This window comes from Dermochelys coriacea, chromosome 4 (genome assembly GCF_009764565.3).
Source record: "Dermochelys coriacea isolate rDerCor1 chromosome 4, rDerCor1.pri.v4, whole genome shotgun sequence".
NCBI lineage: Eukaryota > Metazoa > Chordata > Testudines > Dermochelyidae > Dermochelys > Dermochelys coriacea.
This window is the reverse complement of record NC_050071.1, coordinates 100,917,901-100,937,731: the sequence shown is the minus strand read 5'-3', so window position 1 is coordinate 100,937,731 and position 19,831 is coordinate 100,917,901. Positions and strand designations below refer to the sequence as shown.

The 19,831-nt window shown below is 42.5% G+C and overlaps 1 long non-coding RNA gene across 1 annotated transcript; it reads left to right on the top strand.

Moving 5' to 3' along the window:
• Positions 1–9,859: 9,859 nt before the first annotated feature.
• On the top strand, positions 9,860–18,342 carry LOC122459749. The gene is made up of 3 exons (XR_006280625.1): positions 9,860–9,972; positions 13,389–13,394; positions 18,331–18,342. It is a non-coding gene; the product is annotated as an uncharacterized LOC122459749 (long non-coding RNA).
• The last annotated feature ends 1,489 nt before the right edge of the window (positions 18,343–19,831 follow it).

The window sequence follows — 19,831 nt, the reverse complement described above, 5'->3', positions numbered from 1 at the left end:
GAGCCCACACCCCCAGCCGGAGCCCACAACCCCCTGGACCGCAACCCGCTACCCCAGTCCGGAACCCCCTCCCATACCCTGAGCCCCTCATTTCTGGCCCCAACCTGGAACCCATATCTCCAGCCCAGAGCCCGTACCTCCTCCCACACCCCAACCCTCTGACTCAGCCTGGAGCCCCTTTCCATACTCTGAATGCTTGATTACACCCCCCAACCCAGAGCCCTCTCTGCACCCCAAACCCTTCATCTCTGGCCCCACTCCAGAGCCCGTATCCTCAGCTGGAGCCATCATCCCCTCCCACACCACAGCCCCCTGAGCCGCCAGGTGAAAATGAGCAAGTGAGTGATGGTGGGGAGAGCGAGCGACAGAGGGAAGGGGGGACAGAGTAAGTGTGGGCGGGGCCTCAGAGGAGGGGTGGAGCAGGAGGCAGGGGGCAGAGCAAGGGTGTTCAATTTTGTGTGAGAAGAAAGTTGGCAACCCTAAGGTCAGTCAGAGGGAAACACAGAAGCATTCGCAGGCAGGCAGAGCCGGCTGCTTCAGGAGAGACTGCTGTGCTATTCTATGGGCTTACATGTGGAGGGAGGGTGTCCCCCTCCCCCTGTTTTAGGATAGGTCGGTCAGCCTGTTGTCTCCCCCGCCCCAGACACACCACTCTCCTCTCCCTTCCCTACACACTTCAGTTGAAAAATGACTGACAGTCTACTAGGATGCTCCTGAAAGGATGGGATTGAGAAACCTGTATCATGTGACGCTCTACCTGCCCCATGAGGCATTGCAAACCCTTCCCAAAGCACCCTGCAGCCAATTGCACAGTGGGATAGCCACCACAGTGCACTGCTTTCTGTGTTCATGCAAGAGCTGTTAGTGTGGATGCACTTTGCAGAAACAAGGAGCTAGCATGCAACAGCGGTTTTAATTAAAGCACTTTAATTAAAGAGGCATAACTTTTGTGGATAAAACGTTGTAGTGTAGACAAGGCCTTAATCTACCAAGCAGTCTTCCCCTAACTTCATTGAAAGTATTTGCATTACAAGGTTTGTTGGGATCAGGCTCATTGTTTTTACATTTCTTTGACTATTTAAGTGCTAAGTACTGCATTGATGTTGCATACATGGCGGTGTGGTGGGTAGGGGGAAGGAGGTTTTATGATGCACTGTTCTTGGGGTTTATTTTGGATAGCTTCAGTTGGGCCCTGCTCCTGCCAAGCCGTACACAAATAAGGTGTCTCGGGGTACTTCTGATGGAAATCTCACACATAGGTTAGTCTTTGCAGGATCGAAGCCATACTTGTTAATTCACAAAAGGTGAAATGCAGCCTTCTGAAGAGAGACAGCATAATGACTATTGGGAATTAGTGGGAATTAAGTGGAGCACAGGCCTTTTGTGGGCCCTTTGCATGGGGATGAATTTCAACCAATGGGTTTCCACTTGTATGTTAATTTTCCACTTATTCCAATTTTTGAACTTTCCAGCAGTCCATTAGTACACGGCAAAAGCACTAATCTTTATTTTGCCTTTTGTGCACTCGTCAGCATAATTTGCTGCATTTGTGCTCAGAATGGTCTACATTAAAATCCTTTTTCCAATTAGCCTTTACTTTCTTCAATGCAACCCTCCATGCTTGCTAAGAAGAAATGAATACAGATTGGTGACATTTTTATTAACTGCTTCTACCTCTAAGAGCTGATTCGTTAACTGACTAAATCCTGTTTCATGGAGTGTTCTGGAAATAAAATGTTTCAGAGTAGCAGCCGTGTTAGTCTGTATTCGCAAAAAGAAAAGGAGTACTTGTGGCACCTTAGAGACTAACAAATTTATTAGAGTATAAGCTTTCGTGAGCTACAGCTCACTTGAAGTGAGCTGTAGCTCACGAAAGCTTATGCTCTAATAAATTTGTTAGTCTCTAAGGTGCCACAAGTACTCCTTTTCTTTTTGGAAATAAAATGTTTCTCTGAGAAAATGTCTAAGTTGAGGGTGTCCGTATAAATATAAGTAACTCTAGCCTCCTTGAATGTTATAAATATTTGGTCTTCCTGTGAGTACAATAACACCAAGCTCTTTCCAAACCAAAAGTAATTCCTTCTGAGAACTTCCAGCTTACAAGGGTTGTGTATCAAAGGTCAGTGTGTGATATTCTTTGGGAAGATTTGCAGAGTTTAAAGACTTTATGCTCAATAGTAAATTCTATAGGAAATGCCCAGCCCGTAGTAAGGAAAAATCTTCTTCATTTTTAAATTATTTCACTATTTTCCCCAAAGCGATAAAAATCATATAGTTTGTAAATACATAAACTATCTAACCTGAATCTCATTAGTTTTTTTTAAAATGAGTATTTCCTTAAAACTTTCTGCTTACATTGAGCCAGCTTTTATTGTGCATTTTACAGCTTAAATAAAAATTGCTGAAATACATATTATAAATCTGTAAAATCCCATTAGTAAATCTGATTATTGGTTGACCCTTCTTGGAATTTACTCTCCTGGAATATTGTAGGCCCATCAAATTTTAAAAGAGACAACTAATGTTGCACCAGACCCTAACCTTCCAACTGAATCATGATTTCCAAAGCAACATACCCAAATAGAGCAAAACATAATGGGGTAAATCCCAATATGAACTACTGTCTCTCTTTTTTTATTTTTAATCATTAATTTTCACCAAAGGTGTGAACTTTGCTACAGCAGATATTCCATGTTAGGCATCATCAAAGAAAATAATGCCATAAAATGACTGGACATGCACAAAGCCCAAGTACTCTGCATTTTCACTGCCATGTGGTATATCGTTGTAGCTCACGAAAGCTTATGCTCAAATAAATTTGTTCGTCTCTAAGGTGCCACAAGTCCTCCTGTTCTTTTTATTATTTGAACTGTATGTCTTCTACTGGTATAGTCATTTAGTTAGAAGTATACCTAATATTTGTGTCCCTCCTTGATTTTCTTTGTTGAGCTGTTGATAACAGGGAAAGATTGTAATGGGCACAAGATGGACCATGGCCAGAGGAACAGGGTGGACAGGTTAATATCGTTTATTGGACCAACTTCTGTTAGTAAACGAGACAAGCTTTTGAACTTCACAGAGTTCTTCTTCAGCGCTGGGTAACATACACAGAGTGTCACAGCTAAATACAAGGTGGAACAGATTGTTTAGGGTAAGTAGTATAATACATATATATAGTATATATAGTATAGTATATATATAGTACAATATTCATATTGTAAGGTGAAGTGGCCTGTTAATATCTCTGCAGTAATAGGACAAAAAGAGAGGGGGGTTAGTGGCAGGGTCGGCGCTACTGTTTTTGCCGCCCTAAGCAGCACGGCGAATTGCCACCACCGCGAGCGGCTGAAGAGATAGAAGCTGCCACCGAATTGCCGCCGCCGTGAGCGGCTGAAGAGATGGGAGTTGCCGCTGCCGCAGGTGGCTGAAGATAGAAGCTGCCGCCGATTTGCCGCCATGGGCGACTGAAGATAGAGGCTGCCGCTGAATTGCTGCCGCCACGGAAACGTCCTAACGGCACACGGATTGCCGCCCCTTGCAAATTGCCGCCCCAAGCACCTGCTTGGAATGCTGGTGCCTGGAGCCAGCCCTGGTTAGTGGATTGCAGATTGTTGTAATAAACCATAAATCCAATGTCTTTATTAAAACCATGATTTTTAGTGTGTAACAAAGCTATGAATTTAAGCTCATTGGCTGGTCTTTTGAAGGTGTTTTGCAGGTTTTTGTCTGAGGACCAGGGATGAGAGGTCAGATACAGAGTGATCGTTTTGTGAAAAGTGTCCATCTACAGGTGATCTGGTATTTTTGTCTCATCATTTTTCGGTGTGAGTTCATTTGAGAACGTAGTATTTGTCTGGTTTCACCCACATAGTTGTTACTGAGGCAGTTAATGCACTGGATGAGCTATACCACATGTTGCGATAGGCATGTGTAGGACCCATAAGTCTTGAAAGGTGTGTTATGAGGGGTATTGATAATTGCAGCAGATCATTGCTGCAGGTTTTGTCTCTTGTTATGGCAGGAATTGGTGCCGCTTTGAGTTGGTGGGTCCTGGTCTGTGGACAGCTTGCTTCTGATGATGAGCTTGGTGTGGTGGGACAGTGAGTTTGTTTTGAAGGCCAAAAGAGGGGATTTGGGAAAGATTTCTTTCAGAATGCAGTTCCCATGAGTATGGATTGTAATTGCTTAATGATACCCTGTATGGGTTCCAGTGTGGGGTGGCAGATGATAACTAGGGGTGTGTGATTAGATAGCTGGGTTTTTTTCCATATTGAAGTAGGTTCTCTCAGGATATTCAGGTGACCTGTTCCACAAAGTGATCTATTTCTCTGATGGAGTGTCCTTGTTTGGCGAAGGTGACTTTTAAGTGTGTTATGGTGTACATTCTGGACTTTCTCCTCAGAGTATATTCCGTGGTATCTGAGTGCATGGCTATAGAAAACAGATGTCTTGGTATGTCTGGGGATCTGTGAAGGTACATGTGGTGAACTGTGGGTTTCTTGTAGATAGTTGTCAGTAGGGTTCGATTGCTGAAGCTGATCATGGTGTCCACAAAGTTGATGTTGGTGTAAGAGTTTTCTAGAGAGAGTTTGATGGCTGGGTGGTGGTTGTTGAAGTTGTGGTGGAAATTTATGAAGGAGTTTAAGTCATCTGTCCAGAGGATGACAATATCATCAATTTATCTCAGGTATATCACTGGTTTCATAGTGTATTTGTCTAAAAAGAAAAGGAGTACTTGTGGCATCCGATGAAGTGAGCTGTAGCTCACGAAAGCTTATGCTCAAATAAATTTATTAGTCTCTAAGGTGCCACAAGTACTCCTTTTCTTTTTGCAAATACAGACTAACACGGCTGCTACTCTGAAACCTGTATTTGTCTAGAAATTCTTCCTCAAGGTTGCCTGTGAAGAAGTTGGCATATTGGGGAGCCATCCTACTATCCATGGCTGTTCCCATGGTTTAGACAAAGTGTTTGTTGTTGAATGTAAAATTCTTATGGGTGAGGATGAAATGGATGAGTTTGGTGATCTGTTTGGAGTGGGGATCTGAGTGTTGTCCATTATCTTGTAGATCTTTGAGGCAGGCATTGATTCTGACATTGTGAGGGATACTGGAACATTTTCAGTATCAATATACTGATGAGATGACAGTGCAGATGGGAAGCCTACAGATGCAAAGTAGCACAAATACCCATTTAAAGTACATGCATGAGATGTAGTATGAAGAAATGCAAAAAAGACCCATCTTGATACTCAGGAGTGAATATCGGCACATTTGCAAATATGCTAAAGTGGATCTTGCTATAGCTATAGTGGATTTCCAATGAGAGTATCTAAACTGTTTACAAAGGATGGAATTTTCAAATATGCTCATTGCTGGCCCAACTATGCTCTGATTTCAGTAGTAGCAGAATTAGGCCAAAGCTGAGCACTACTGAAATTGCCACCCACCCAGAGATTCTGAAAAGGGAGTTCCTCCAGCAGGTGAGCAGAATAGGGACAGCTTTGCCATTGATAAAGGCATGTATAAAATAGTACAATATAAGGAACATGTATTTCATATGCATATTGAGAGGTATTTATGAGTATTGAGATAAAGTATTTATTGTTGAACACGTCAGCAAATGCATAGATTACATATGCATTTATCACCAATAGTGTTTGAAAGGAGGCACTGAATGGAAAACAAAAGCTGCACAATAAAATGGATGGGGATTGATTTGTGATACTGGGCAAGAAACTGGAGGTGGTGGGGGACCAAAAAGGGAAGCAATGGGGAAAGTGAGTGCATAACAGCCACACTTCCCTGGACTCATGCTGGATTGCAATATCCAAAGAGAAAAGAGGCAAGCAGTTGGTCACCAAAGGTAAAGAACTGTAAATTCCAGCCAACAATTATTTTGTAGCAAGGCTTGCTTTATACACTCACAAGGAGTGGGGAGGGAGTTTGTCAGCCATTTAAAAGGCCTCTTGAACCAGTATGCAAAGGTCAATGCACCCATTGTCTTTATTAGTATGGATTGATTTCCACAGGTGCAGTCAATCAAATGTTAGATATTGGACGACAGCCTCATGAGCTGCAGTATTTGATATGCCACCTGCTTTGTGAGTAAGGTATAGCATTGGAAAATAATGGTCTTTTGGTTAAGACATTGGACTAAGACTTGGCTGCTCTTGGCTCAGATCTTGGCTGGTCCACAGTGTTCCTCATGTGTAAAATCTAATTCACAAGGCTGTGCTGAGGATAAAACCATTAATGTTTGTGAAGTGCATAGATACTACAGCGATTCAGGTCACGTGATTACCTAGTTTCAGTTTGACACTGAAAAAGAAATTAAATCTATAACTATCAGCCCCAGAGACTTAGCACAGGGTCCTCCAAGAATGACTATTACAGAATAGCAGCACCGTTAAACCACTGGAGCAATACAAATTCCACAATAGTTGAATAGACTGAAATCAACCTTTATACCAGATGACTGGGAGGTAGCTAATATAATGCTGACTTTTGAAAGGGCTCCAGAGGAGAGCCTGGTAATTTCAGGCCGGTAAAGCCTAACTTCAGAAATGGGAAAATTGGTAGAAACTATAGGAAAGAACAGAATTATCCGACACAAACACAATTTGTTCAGGAAGAGTCAACATGGCTTTTGTAAAAGGAATTCATGCCTCACCAATCTATTGGAATTGTTTGAGGGAGACAACAAGCATGTTGATAAGGGTGATTCGGTCAATAGAGTGCACTCGGATTTTCAGAAAGCTTTTGACAAGGTCCCTCATCAAAGGCTCTTAAGGAAACTAAGTAACCATAGGATAAGAGAGAAGGGCCTTCATGGATCAGTACCTGCTTGAAAGATAGGAAACAAAGAGTAGGAATAAATGGTCAGTTTTCACAATGGAGAGAGGTGCCCCAAGGATCGGTATTGGGACCTGTGCTACAAGAGATTCATTAATGATCTGGAAAAGGGGGCGGACAGCAAAGTGGCAAAGTTTGCAAACTGTACAAAATTACTCAAGATAGTTAAGTCCAAAGCAGACTGCAATGAGTTACAAAGGGATCTCACAAAACCAGGTGATTGAGCAACAAAATGGCAGAAGAAATTCACTGTTGATAAATCCAAAGTAATACACATTGGAAAAATAACCCCAATGATACACATACAATAATGAGTTATAAATCAACTGTTACCACCCAAGAAAGAGATCTTGGAGTCACCATGGATAGTTCTATGAAAACTTCTGCTCAATGTGCAACACAGGTCAAAATGGCTAACAGCATGTTAGGAACTGTTAGGAAAAGGGATAGAAAATAAGCCAGAAAATATCATAATGCCACAATATAAATCTATGGTGCACCAATACCTTGACTACTGTGTCCAGTTAAGTCTCCCTGCCTCAAAAAGATATAGTTGACTGGAAAAAGTTCAGAGAAGGGGACAACAAAGATGATCAAGGGTATGGAATGGCTTCTATATGAGGAAAGACTAAAAAGATTAGGGCTGTTCAGATTAGAAAAAGGTCAGCTAAGAGAGGATATGATAGCAGTCTATAAAATCATGAACGGTATGGAAAAAGTGAATAGAGCAGTGTTATTTACCCTTTCACACAATACAAAAATCAGGGGTCACGCAATGAAATGAACAGGCAGCAGGTTTAATATGAACAAGGAAGACATAAGCAGTATTCAGCTGGTGTGTCGGCGATGTGCTTATCCTCTGCAGAGGGGTGAATTTCACCCTGAGAGAGCTAGGAATAATGCTGTACCGAAGATATAGTGCTGGGTGCCATTTGTGTACTGCTGGGATGCCAGCCTGTGTTGTCGCATCAGTTCTCCCCATGGCTTCATGTAGAAGTTAAATAATATAGTGGTGAATGTAGAGCCTGTGGGACTATGCAGAGGAGGACTTTGGAAGTGGTGGATCAGTTGCCCATCCAATCCGAGAGGAAGGAACACAGGCCATTTCTAGGTATTTCTGGTCACCCATGAAGCTTCTTCAAGATGGGACAGGAACAATTTGGGGATCTGTAGTATCAAATGCCACAGAGAAGTCCAGCAGAATGAGTGTGCATACATTTCCTTTTTCTATAGACAGAAGTCACCAACAAGATCAACAGGTACTGTCTACATTAAACCCTGGCCTCAGGTGTGACCTAGAAGAATTCAATGTATTAGTGAGCAAAGGTAGTACTGGAGATTTCTTTCCCTAACTTCTCAATTCGTTTGTTTAGAAAGGGGAGTTTACAGACTGGACTGTAGTTTATGAGGTCTCTAACTTCAAGCAAGTGTTTATTTTGTAGTAACCAGATGGTGCTTTAGGGAGAGTGGAAGACTGTCTTCATCAAAGGAAGTATTGATGATCTCTGGCAGTAGGGGTCCCAGGAATCCTCTGCTCTCTTTCACCACACTGGAAGGACAGAGGTGAGAATTGCAAATAGTGGCCCTTGTTGCCATCAATAATTTTATAACATCTTCATGGGTGAACAGGACAAATTTTTGGGAGGATGGTGGTGTGCTTCTAGCTCTGCTCTAGACTTCCTATTCTTGGTGTCCTATGAGGTTATCACAGATGCAGAGATGATCATCTCTGTGAAATAAGATGAGAATTCCTTGTAGCAGGAGATGTTATCTTCAGCGGTTGAGTTGCGGCTGTCGGGGTTTGCAGAGTGATTTATGGGTGAGATTCTGTTCTGCGCCTCTGAGATTCAGCACAAAACGCTAAGGGGACTATGCTGGCTTAAAGCCAACTTTGCACCCTCTTGATTCTGGGCTGCCTTGGTATCTGGAGGGTCTCCAGCATAATTTAGACACCCCTGACAACCTACATGGGCTGCCTTATTGCTGGCAGCATATCTCAGAATCATCAAAGCACTGCATATTGTAGCCATGCCCCTAACATGCCCCCTCTTTCTCCAACCCCCACCCGCACCAAACCCGCCAGGGCTTGCAAGGAGATCCTTAGAAGGCAGCTTTACAGCTGTCTTCCACAGTATCTGTGCAGGAGTATCCTCCCATAGCCAGAACTGGACTTTTGTATCCCCTCTGTGCTGTTCTAGCCCTTTTACATATTGTAAACGGGATGGAACAGGGGTGAGGACTTCACCCATGGTCCAAAAGTGTCCTACCAGACATGACTTTCCTGTCTCTCTGGCAGAGGAGAGGTAAACTCATTTCTGAACAGTTTTCAGTAACTTTTTCCTGGTTTTAGAGTAGCAGCCGTGTTAGTCTGTATTCGCAAAAAGAAAAGGAGTACTTGTGGCACCTTAGAGACTAACAAATTTATTAGAGCATAAGCTTTCGTGAGCTACAGTTCACTTCACTGGATGCATTATTATGTATTAGTCTCTAAGGTGCCACAAGTACTCCTTTTCTTTTTCCTGGTTTTGGAATTCTGTTTTATTTCTGACTAAATGTAAATATCACAGATCGTGGAATTCACCTGCATGAAGTTATATAATCGAAACTTGCAGAGATGGAGGCAAGGCCTTCAGGAAGAATAGTGACACTACTGCTAAAATGACACATGCACACAGCAGATTCATGATGGCATGTGCAGAAAGAGATGTACCTCAGCCCCTCTCCAGGCTGGGGTATTCTACATCACTTCCCTAACCCCCATAAGGGATAAGAGGATTCAACATGTCTGAAGCATCTGAGAATGACCGTGCGAAAAGCTTCTGTAAACTTGTCATAGGACATTTAGTAAAACCTTTAAGAGTAGCAGGTGTTGTGAGATGGCAAACGACACAAACAGACTTCTGGCATTCTCAGAGAAGGCTGATGGTGAACATGGGTTTATTGGCACCAGTGCAGCAGATACGGAGTAAAACTTTCAGAAGCACGTAAGTGACTTAGGACTCTATGTCTGTGACCCAAGGACCTCTTGGTGCCAATTAGTAGAGGACACAGGGTGCATAAGTGTTACAGGGATTCCCTGGGTCTGGTATTTACATATTAGTTCACCAAAGAGTGTCATGTGAGGACTCAGCTGAAACCTTGTGTCACACTGATCATCATAAACTTTGTGAAATGTGTGTGCAGATAGTATGTAAGGAGGTATGTATATATATTGAAAACTATGTTCTTAACGTCTTGAAGTTAAAGACAGGTCACCCAGAGGTAACATGCCTTAAGACAGGTTCCACCAAACAGGAGGTAGAATATACTTATCTCTCTGGCTGACCATTGTGTATCTTACAATGGAAGGCTATTGGCATTCTGAATCAAATGCTAATGAAGAGATTGCAGGAACTTCAGGAGAAGAAATTAACAGGAAGAGATGAACTGCAGAAGGACCCTGCTTACAGGTAAAAACAAAGCTCTGGTCTAATATATCTAGGGGTGCAGAGAGACGCCCTGACATCCTTCATCTGGGTAGACAAGTCAGTGGGCTTGGTCTTAATAAAGGAGGGCATCAGCTATCCAGGCTGAAAAATGTTATGAGAAGGACTTTGGGTAAGCAGTACCTTATTAGACAAAAGGGCATCATGTTAGTTAAGTTTAGGCTCTTGAATGCGTGTTATGATTTTATTTTATATGAAACCTTTTGTTTCCGTTAATCGTACTTGCTTATTTTCAAATATCTACTCTGTTAAATAAACTTTTTCTTGTTCTCATTATAAATATATCTCAGTACTGTGTGTTAAACAGGGCAGTAATCCTGAGGTAAAATTAATAAGCTGGTGTGCACTATTCCTTTGGGAATGGGGGCTGGACACTCCAGGGGGATGCTCAAAGGACTTGGGGGTTGGAACGTAACTATCACTAACCTGCAAAGGGATGGCAGAGCCTGGGTGTGCTGAGAGGAGAGTACTTGCATTGCCTGTGGCTCTTGAAATCAGGAAACTGACCCCTGGCAGGCACAGACTAGGCTTCTTCATGCAAAGGGCAAGTGGTAGTAAGGTCCCTCACAACCCTGGGTACCCCTGGGGAAGTGTCACAGTGTCCCAATGACTTTATGTGACTTGGGCTCCTAAGTGCATAACGTCCATTTTGAAAATGGGATTTAGACTGATAGGTTATTTAGGTGCTTTTGAAAGTTTTACCCATAATCTCTACACTCTGCCTCAGTTTTCCATATTTAAAATGGTGAAAATACTTTCCTACCTCATAGGGGTATTATGAGGACAAAATCCCCTACTGTCTGTGAGATGTACAGATGGAGGTCATATAGAGAGATGTACAAATTGTAATTTTGCCACAGGTCAAATATATAAAGAGCCAGATGCTGTGCTGATTAAACTAGGGTCTGTGGGAGTTTTGTCTCTGTAATGACTGGTGGATCAGATCCATAGTGCCATTACAGACTTTAGACTGCAACCCACCACTAAAAATACTTCCCCTTCTTCAGTCAAACAAAGCAAGTGTTTAACAGGGCATAGGAACAGCATGCAGCCACTTAGGATAGGAAGTGAATAACACTCAATTAAAATTTCAAGGGAATGTATATAGGCAGAGCACAATTAATTAAATCAAATGGAATTTGGTTAGAACACTGGAGCTAACATTCATTTGAAAAAGAAAAGGAGTACTTGTGGCACCTTAGAGACTAACAAATTTATTAGAGTATAAGCTTTCGTGAGCTACAGCCGATGAAGTGAGCTGTAGCTCACGAAAGCTTATGCTCTAATAAATTTAGTTATTTTAATAATGTTTAGTAATGTTAGTCTCTAAGGTGCCACAAGTACTCCTTTTCTTTTTGTGAATACAGACTAACATGGCTGCTACTCTGAAAACATTCATTTGAAAAGCACCATTGGATATTTACTGACAATTTTATCTGAAAGACAGCATTATGTACCTTAGGACCATGCTGGGCATGGTATTCTGTGCAGACACAACAAAAAGTGCCACAGACTGATTCACCAATACTACTTCCTGTAGTACCAGGCAATTAATGGAGGTATCCCATCCAGATTCTAACCCAGACTAATACTCCTTATCTTGTGAGTATCAATTATACTGAGATATTTGCAAGGGGAGGTTAATCCATCTCTGTGCAGTTTCATCCATCAAACAGTGGAATATTTGAACATTTTTCAATAGTCACATACTGGTGGTAATCAGCATATACTGTACTGTCTTTGAAATGCAGGATTGAAAAGGGGCCCAATTTTGATCTGACTGAACAGATTTTATCCCACTGTACAATAACTTCATTTAAGTTAATGGATTTACTCCTGATTTATACCAGTGTAGTCTGATCAGAAGCAAGCCAAGTAAACTTACATACTAAAAATTAAAATAAAAGAAAAAATGACCCAAACTGATTGGCCAACTATGTGGAGAGGTGGCTGGAGTGCTGGCAGTGCATAGATATTTACACATATACACATCTTCTCTTTTCCTCCCACTCTTCCTTCTTCAGTCACCAGGAAGGAGGATTTGAAAAGTGACTAGTGAATTTTTGGATGCCCAACTTGAGATACGTTGAAGGGGCCTGATTTCTATAACATACTGATCACCCACCTGCTGAAAATGAGACCCCTTTAAGATGTCTCAAGCTAGGCACCCAAAATTTGAGGGATCATAAATCACTAGTCCTTTATGAAAATTTAGGCCAGAGCTAGCTGTTGTAGGATGGATGGGCAAGACCAAGAAGGAGTAAAATGCTGAATCATGTTTATGTTTTTAAGTTTAGCTAGAAAACTATTTCATTTGATGTTGCTTTTAATTTTGTTTTATTATGTAAATGCCCTGTGATATTTGTATGACGTGTACTGTACAAACACATTTCATATTGTATTGAAAAAAATGGTAATACAATTAGAAAAGATGCAGATATTGTGAGACCGTAAAACATCTTTTTTTCTATTTCATTTTAAGAACACTGAATATTTGTTAAAAGTTAGCACATTTCTCAGATAATCTGAAGAGTCATAAATTAACAACTTGCATTTCAAACAGGGCACAGAAACAACACCTCATCTCATTAGTTCAGACAGACAGAAGATGCCCCTTCAGCATGCTGCTAGCTGGCCAGAGCAGTGCCCCAAGGTTCTGGTTAATCTCTGGTGTGAGAACTGTAGGGACTATGATTTTGGAAGAAGCATCAGAAATGTGAATTTTCATGAAAAGCTCTCCAAGAGCCTGGGAGCAGTGGGGATCAACTGGACTGCTGTCCACTGCAGGGAGCATATTAAAGACCTCTAGTCTGCTTACTGCAAGGCAAAGAATGAAAATGGCAAGTCCAGCAACTCTCTGACTATTTGTCATCACTATGAAGACTTCTTCAACCAGGTGTTCGCCACCACCCCTGGCACAGAACTCACAGTCCTCTCTGACTATCTCCCAAGTGGGGAAGGTATGCTTTTCAGAGTAGAGGCAGAGGGGTCAGAGACAGCATTACAGGTGAGCTTGGTGGAAGAGTCAGAGGAGCAGATCCTGGAACAGACCAGAGTGCTGGAACTGGCCTTGGATCAGGTTACACAGCAGGATGGGCTAGGGAACATCTTGGTGCCATATTCCAAAGATCTGTTTTGGGGATGGGCCTGGGGAGGAGTCTGAAGAAGAAGTGGCACCAGAGCAGGACCTGAAGCCAGAGACTAGTAAGTAGTGTCAGCCACCTTTATCACATTGAAAATTGCTGCATAAGTGGGAGGGGTTGATATGCAAGAATTACATGCATGGGGTTAGATTTTAGCTTCTGTTGAGGGCAGAATTCAAAACAGCCTTGACAAATAGGTAAATTGGTCTGAAATCAACAAGACAAAATTCCAGAAAGACAAGTGCAAGGTACTTCACTTAGGAAGAAAAAAATCAAATGCACAACTACAAAATAGGGAATAACTATCCAGGTGGTAGTACTGCTGAAAAGGATCTGAGGGTTAGAATGAATCACCAGTTGAATCTGAGTCCACTGTGTGATGCAGTTGTGAAAAGGATCATATCATTCTAAGGTGTATTAATAGGAGTGTCATATGTAAGACAAAGGAGTTAATTGTCCTGTTCTATTAGGCCATGGGTGGTGTGTGAACCGCCAGCGGGGGAGGCTAGCCCCCAGCCCCGTTCCTTCTGCCCAAGGCCCTGCCCCATTCACACCCCCTGCTGGAGGCCAGAAGCCCCCCCTCCACAGCCTCTGGCCCCTGCCCCAGGCTAGTACCCCCAGCTCCGGAGCACCCCAGCCTCACTGCCCCCTAAAGTATGCCCCTCAGACCGCCGGGAGGGTGACCAACACCCCTCCTCCCCAGAGCAATGGGAGGGCAGGCGGCATGGCTGCAGCCCCCCGCCAGCTCTGGAGCGATGGGAGAACGGGTGGTATGGCCCTAGCCTCCCCATCCCTGGAGCACCGGGAAGGCAGGTGGCACAGGCATGGCACAAGTGGTGGACACAGAGACTAGTGGAACTATGCTGAGCGGGAAGCAGAACTGGGGGCAGAGCGTAGGTGGGGCCACACCAGACTGTTTGGGGCGGCACAACCTCCCCCAGTTAGGATTGCCAACCCTCCAAGAGTGTCCTGAAATCTCCAGAAATTAAAGATGAATCTTTAAGTAAAGACTATGTCATGTGATGAAACCTCCAGGAATATGTCCAACCAAAATTGACAACCCAACCCCCAGTTTATGATACTGGTAGAAATAAGCTTAGGGGGTTTTTCATGCAGGTCCCCACATCTGTAGCCTAGAGTTCAGAGTGGGGAAGGAACCCTGACATGGTGGGAGAGGTGGGATATTTGGGGATATACGCCTCTCTTTGTAATTCTGTTCCATTGATTAACTGTTAGAGAGTTAGACCTCTGCTATCATGGCAGCAGTGTCCAAGACTGTCTGGAGCATGAGTCCCAGTGGCTGTAGCAGGCACCAAAGGCTCACTGGGGACAGGTATTTGGGGACGGTGGCCCCCCTATTCATTCATAGCATGTTGTCTGGACTGGAGAGAGGGATCAGAGGTGGGGGGAGGCTAGTTTTGCTACTAGCAAGCCTCTGTATCCTAGCTCAACATTTTGCTAATTTGTGCCTGAATTTTCCCTCACTTCTGGCTGGTGATGCTTGAAAATTTTTCATGCAGGAGAAACTCTATTTTCCATTCAGGCACCAGATGCCAAAAAATCTCCTTCACACAGATAGATGGAATACCTCTACTGACCTGGAAACATAGTCCTCCTTTCCACTCTGGTATTTCTAAGAGATTAACATCTTCCAAGATTTTCGTGACCTCAAATAATGTTAAAACCAACATGGGTACCCTGAACCTTATTGGGATGTCCTCCCAATCCTCCCAAGCCAGGCTCCAATTTTGTTTTTGAATGAATTTAATATGTAATTCTTATACATTGTGTCTGTGGACTGACATCATTGATAGTAGGAGCTTCTGAGCAGGCCATAGGTGGCGGCCTTGGCTGTAAAGAACCCCGTTCCCCTGAGAGCCTCTGCCACTGATTTCAAATGGGCAAAAACTGCTGCTGAAATGTTCACCACTGTCTCACAGACTCTCCATCTGTGTCCGGCAATAACAGTTCAGCTATGAGCAGGAAAAGCTCTTCCATCAGTTCTGGATCCAGGGCTTAGCTCTGGCTGAAATGGACAAAAGCAAGCAATGTGCAGAGCTGCACATGCCATGGCTAGATGTGTTGGTGGGCCAAGAATACTTCCACAGAGGGGCTTGGGAATGACAGACAAGTTCTCCCACAATACACCATGAACCAAATCCTAGAGTAGCTTCAGGCAGCAAGATACTAAGAACTCTGGGATACAGGAGCTGGATGGCTTCAAAGATATATTCAACTGGAAATACAACATACATTTTTAACAGTGAGGGTAATTAATCATTGGAACAATTTACTCAGGGTCATGGTGGATAGTCCATCACTTGCAATTTATGAATCGATTTGATATGCTCTCAGAATGATTTGTGGAAAGTTCTATGGCCTGTGTTATACAAGAGGTTAAATTACAGGATCACAATGGTCCCTTCTGGCCTTGGAATCTATGAATACAACCCCAGAAATCCTAGTGCCAAACATGCCAATGCAGTGCCAGATAAGGGGTATGTGTGATTCTGCTGTGTGGACACATGCAGGCAGGCTAGGCAAGCATGAATTAGTATGAACAGAGGCCCAGACTCAGGTACATTCCGCAGTGTAGACATACCCTTGGTATGATACAGGTCAGTGTTCCCTGTCTGTTAGAAACAACCCCACAGGAGAATGTCAAGACAGTTTAACTAATCTTATGTCTTCAATATGGTTCCTAACCAAGATAACCTATATAAAGAAATGCTAGTGTGATCTTACTGCTTGCTGAATCTGTAAATAGGTAATTATTCAGCTGATTTATTAAAGTAACACCACACCCTGTCTAGGATGAAAAACCAGACCTACAAGATAATCCTCATCTCATGTTTCCGCTGGCTGTAGAGTCTTTAAGTATTTGCTCATATTCTAATAATGAAATTATATATATGCTTTGTACTACAGCTGAAAATGTGAGGGTGAGGTACTCAAGATAATGATAATCTAATAGGTATATTCCCTCTCTGAATTCTGTGATTCTGGGACCCAGACCTGCAGACATAAAGATGTGTACTCCTCTGAACAGGTTTTATTGATGACTATTTCATCCTACTATTTATTTCATTAGTGAGGTTTCCATGCACATCTGAGAGAACATCAATATTGCTGTCACTGTGTGTGTGCACAAATGGGAGAGAGAAACATCAACTAAGCAGACTGCGTTTTCCATGATGATTGATATCACAAGTGGAACAAGCCTGTGTATTCACACCTTGCAAGGTTCAAAATAAAAGAAGAGACAGTATTTTTAAAAACTATCTAGAAACATGAAAATGGAAACAAAAAAATGAGAAATGAGACATTGATCTTTTATAAGAAAAATATTTATGAAACAATGTGCAGCTATAACTATTTCCCCTAATGTATTTTTACATTAAACAATTTTGAATTTTCAATAAGGAACTCCACCAGATGAGAAAAAAATATTTAAAAAAATAAATAGAGCTACTCTACGTAGAGGGGAAGGACTGTCCAGTGGGTAGGGTGCTAACCAAGGGTATGTCTACACTGCACACTCCTTATTGTGGTGTGTAGGATACATACAATGCATACTCCCTAGCACAGGTAAAAGCAGTGTTATGGTGAGGCACTGCTTAGGCAAGTAAAGACATGCCAAACTTTTAGAGCTCTCTTACACAGCTCTCTACAAGCCCAAGCAATGTCTCTCCCATCTATACTGCTATTTTTAGCAGTGTAATGTCCCATTGCCTCCCCGCTGGTGGAGCCTTTCCTTGCGTCCCCAAAAGACTTTGGCAGCAGGGGAAGGCTCTGGCAGGGGGAGTCAGGCCCACCGCCTCATCCTTTCACTGCTGCGTGGAGCTATACAGTGTGGATGCAGCCTGCTTTTCACAGCAGCTTGCAGCTTCATATGTAGTGTTTGTATCCTACACAGACACTGCAGCTGATGTAGACAAGGTATAGAACTGGGGAGATGCTCATTCCGTTCCCTGCTGTGCCACAAACCTTTCTGTGACCTTGGTCAAGTCAGTTAGTCTTGCTGTGCCTCAGTTCCCCATCTATATAATGCAACACAAGTAGCCAGCACAGCTAGATACTCATAAAGGCATGTTTATAACATATTAATCTATCTTAGGGTTTTATACTGCTGCCCATCACTATAATATCTAAGAACCATCCACATAAAAGCACTGACTGTCTACATAAAAGCACCAGAAACTTACTGACCGCTATACTTACCTACATGCCTCCAGCTTTCATCCAGACCATATCACACGATCCATTGTCTATAGCCAAGCTCTAAGATACAACTGCATTTGTTCCAATCCCTCAGACAGAGACAAACACCTACAGGATCTCTATCAAGCATTCTTAAAACTACAGTACCCACCTGGTGAAGTGAAGGAACAGATTGACAGAGCCAGAAGGGTACCCAGAAGTCACCTACTACAGGACAGGCCCAACAAAGAAAGTAACAGAATGCCACTAGCCGTCACCTACCGCCCCCAACTAAAACTTCTTCAGCGCATCATCAAGGATCCACAATCTATCCTAAAGGACGATCTCTCACTCTCACAGACCTTGGGAGACAGGCCACTCCTTGCTTACAGACAGCCTCCCAACCTGAAGCAAATACTCACCAGCAACTACACACCACACAACAAAATCACTAACCCAGAAACCAATCCCTGCAACAAACCCCGTTGCCAACTCTGTCCGCATATCTATTCAAGGGACACCATCAAAGGACCTAACCACATCAGTCACACCATTAGGGGCTCGTTCACCTGCACATCTACCAATATGATATATGCCATCATGTGCCAGCAATGGCCCTCTGCCATATACATTGGCCAAACTGGACAGTCTCTACTCAAAAGAATAAATGGACATAAATCAGACATCAAGAATTGTAACATTCAAAAACCAGTAGGAGAGCATTTCAATCTCCCTGGACACTCAATAACAGACTTAAAAGTGGCAATTCTTCAACAAAAAAAACTTAAAAAAGAGACTTCAATGACAAACTGCAGAACTGGAATTAATTTGCAAACTGAACATCATCAAATTAGGCCTGAATAAAGACTGGGAGTGGATGGGTCACTACAAAAAGTAATTTTCCCTCTGCTGATACTCACACCTTGTCAACTGTTGGAAATGGGTGACGTCCACCTTGATTGCCTTTGCCTTGTTAGCACTACAAAAGTAATTTTCTCTCTCTTGATATTCACCCCTTCTTGTCAACTGTTGAGAATAGGCCACTTCCACCTTAATTGAATTGGCCTCGTTAGCACTGATCCCCCACTTGGTAAGGCAACTCCCATCTTTTCATGTACTGTGATATATATACTGCTTACTGTATTTTTTACTGCATACATGTGATGAAGTTGGTTTTAGCCCACGAAAGCTTATGCCCAAATAAATGTGTTAGTCTCTAAGGTGTCACAAGGACTCCTCGTTGTTTTAGATAAAAGCACTAGTTATAGCAAAGTCCCTAGCATGGAGTCCTCATGGAGAGACTTCATGGAGTCTCTGGATCTTCCTTTTCAGAGTCAAAACTGTGTTCAGGGTAAGTTGCGGGGGAGAGGGCTGGTAGGGGTTTAGGAATAAATGGGTATTTGAATTGTGATTTTATATCACTTATAAAAATCTTTCACATAAAACCCTCACAAAATTAAAAGCAATAAGTCTTATTCAGAAAACTTTTCTGGTAAGAATTTAAAAAATCAGATGTGTTTTTGAATCTAGCTAAAACACGTCTCTTACAATAAACCCTGACTACTCCATTTATAGTTCAGTATTGTAGTGATATAAAAATTGCTGGCAATACCTGCTGGTGAAAATGTAGAACTGAATAACTCTTGCTAATGCTTACAATACTACATAATGGTAGGAGAGATAAAAGGAACTGGTGGTTATTACTTTACTGTTTTGATTATTATGTGAAGTTAAGGTGACTGTAAATATGAGTTTTGTGTTGGGATTTGTTTTTATTTATGTTCCATCTTGGATAACTATACTAATTTAAACTTAGAAATGGAGCCTTCCAAGGCCAGGCCTGTTTTGAACCGGATACATTATGGCCTTTATTGCCCTCATTAAACGGGCTCTTAACGTACTGCTATGGATCAGATTATTTTGCCAATGTGCTTTCAGATATCATAGCCTCTGCTGAAAGTTAGTTACTGAAACACAGGAGGAACTGGAATGAGATGGTGCTTTGAATGTACCAACGGTTAACTCCAGTCAGAAGTTAAACAGATTCTGCGCGGTTATTTCAAACAGAAAGAAGACATTGACCTGTATCACACTGAGTTCATAACACCTGCCAGTATGGAAGAATTGATTCTGTCTGAAATGAAATTTG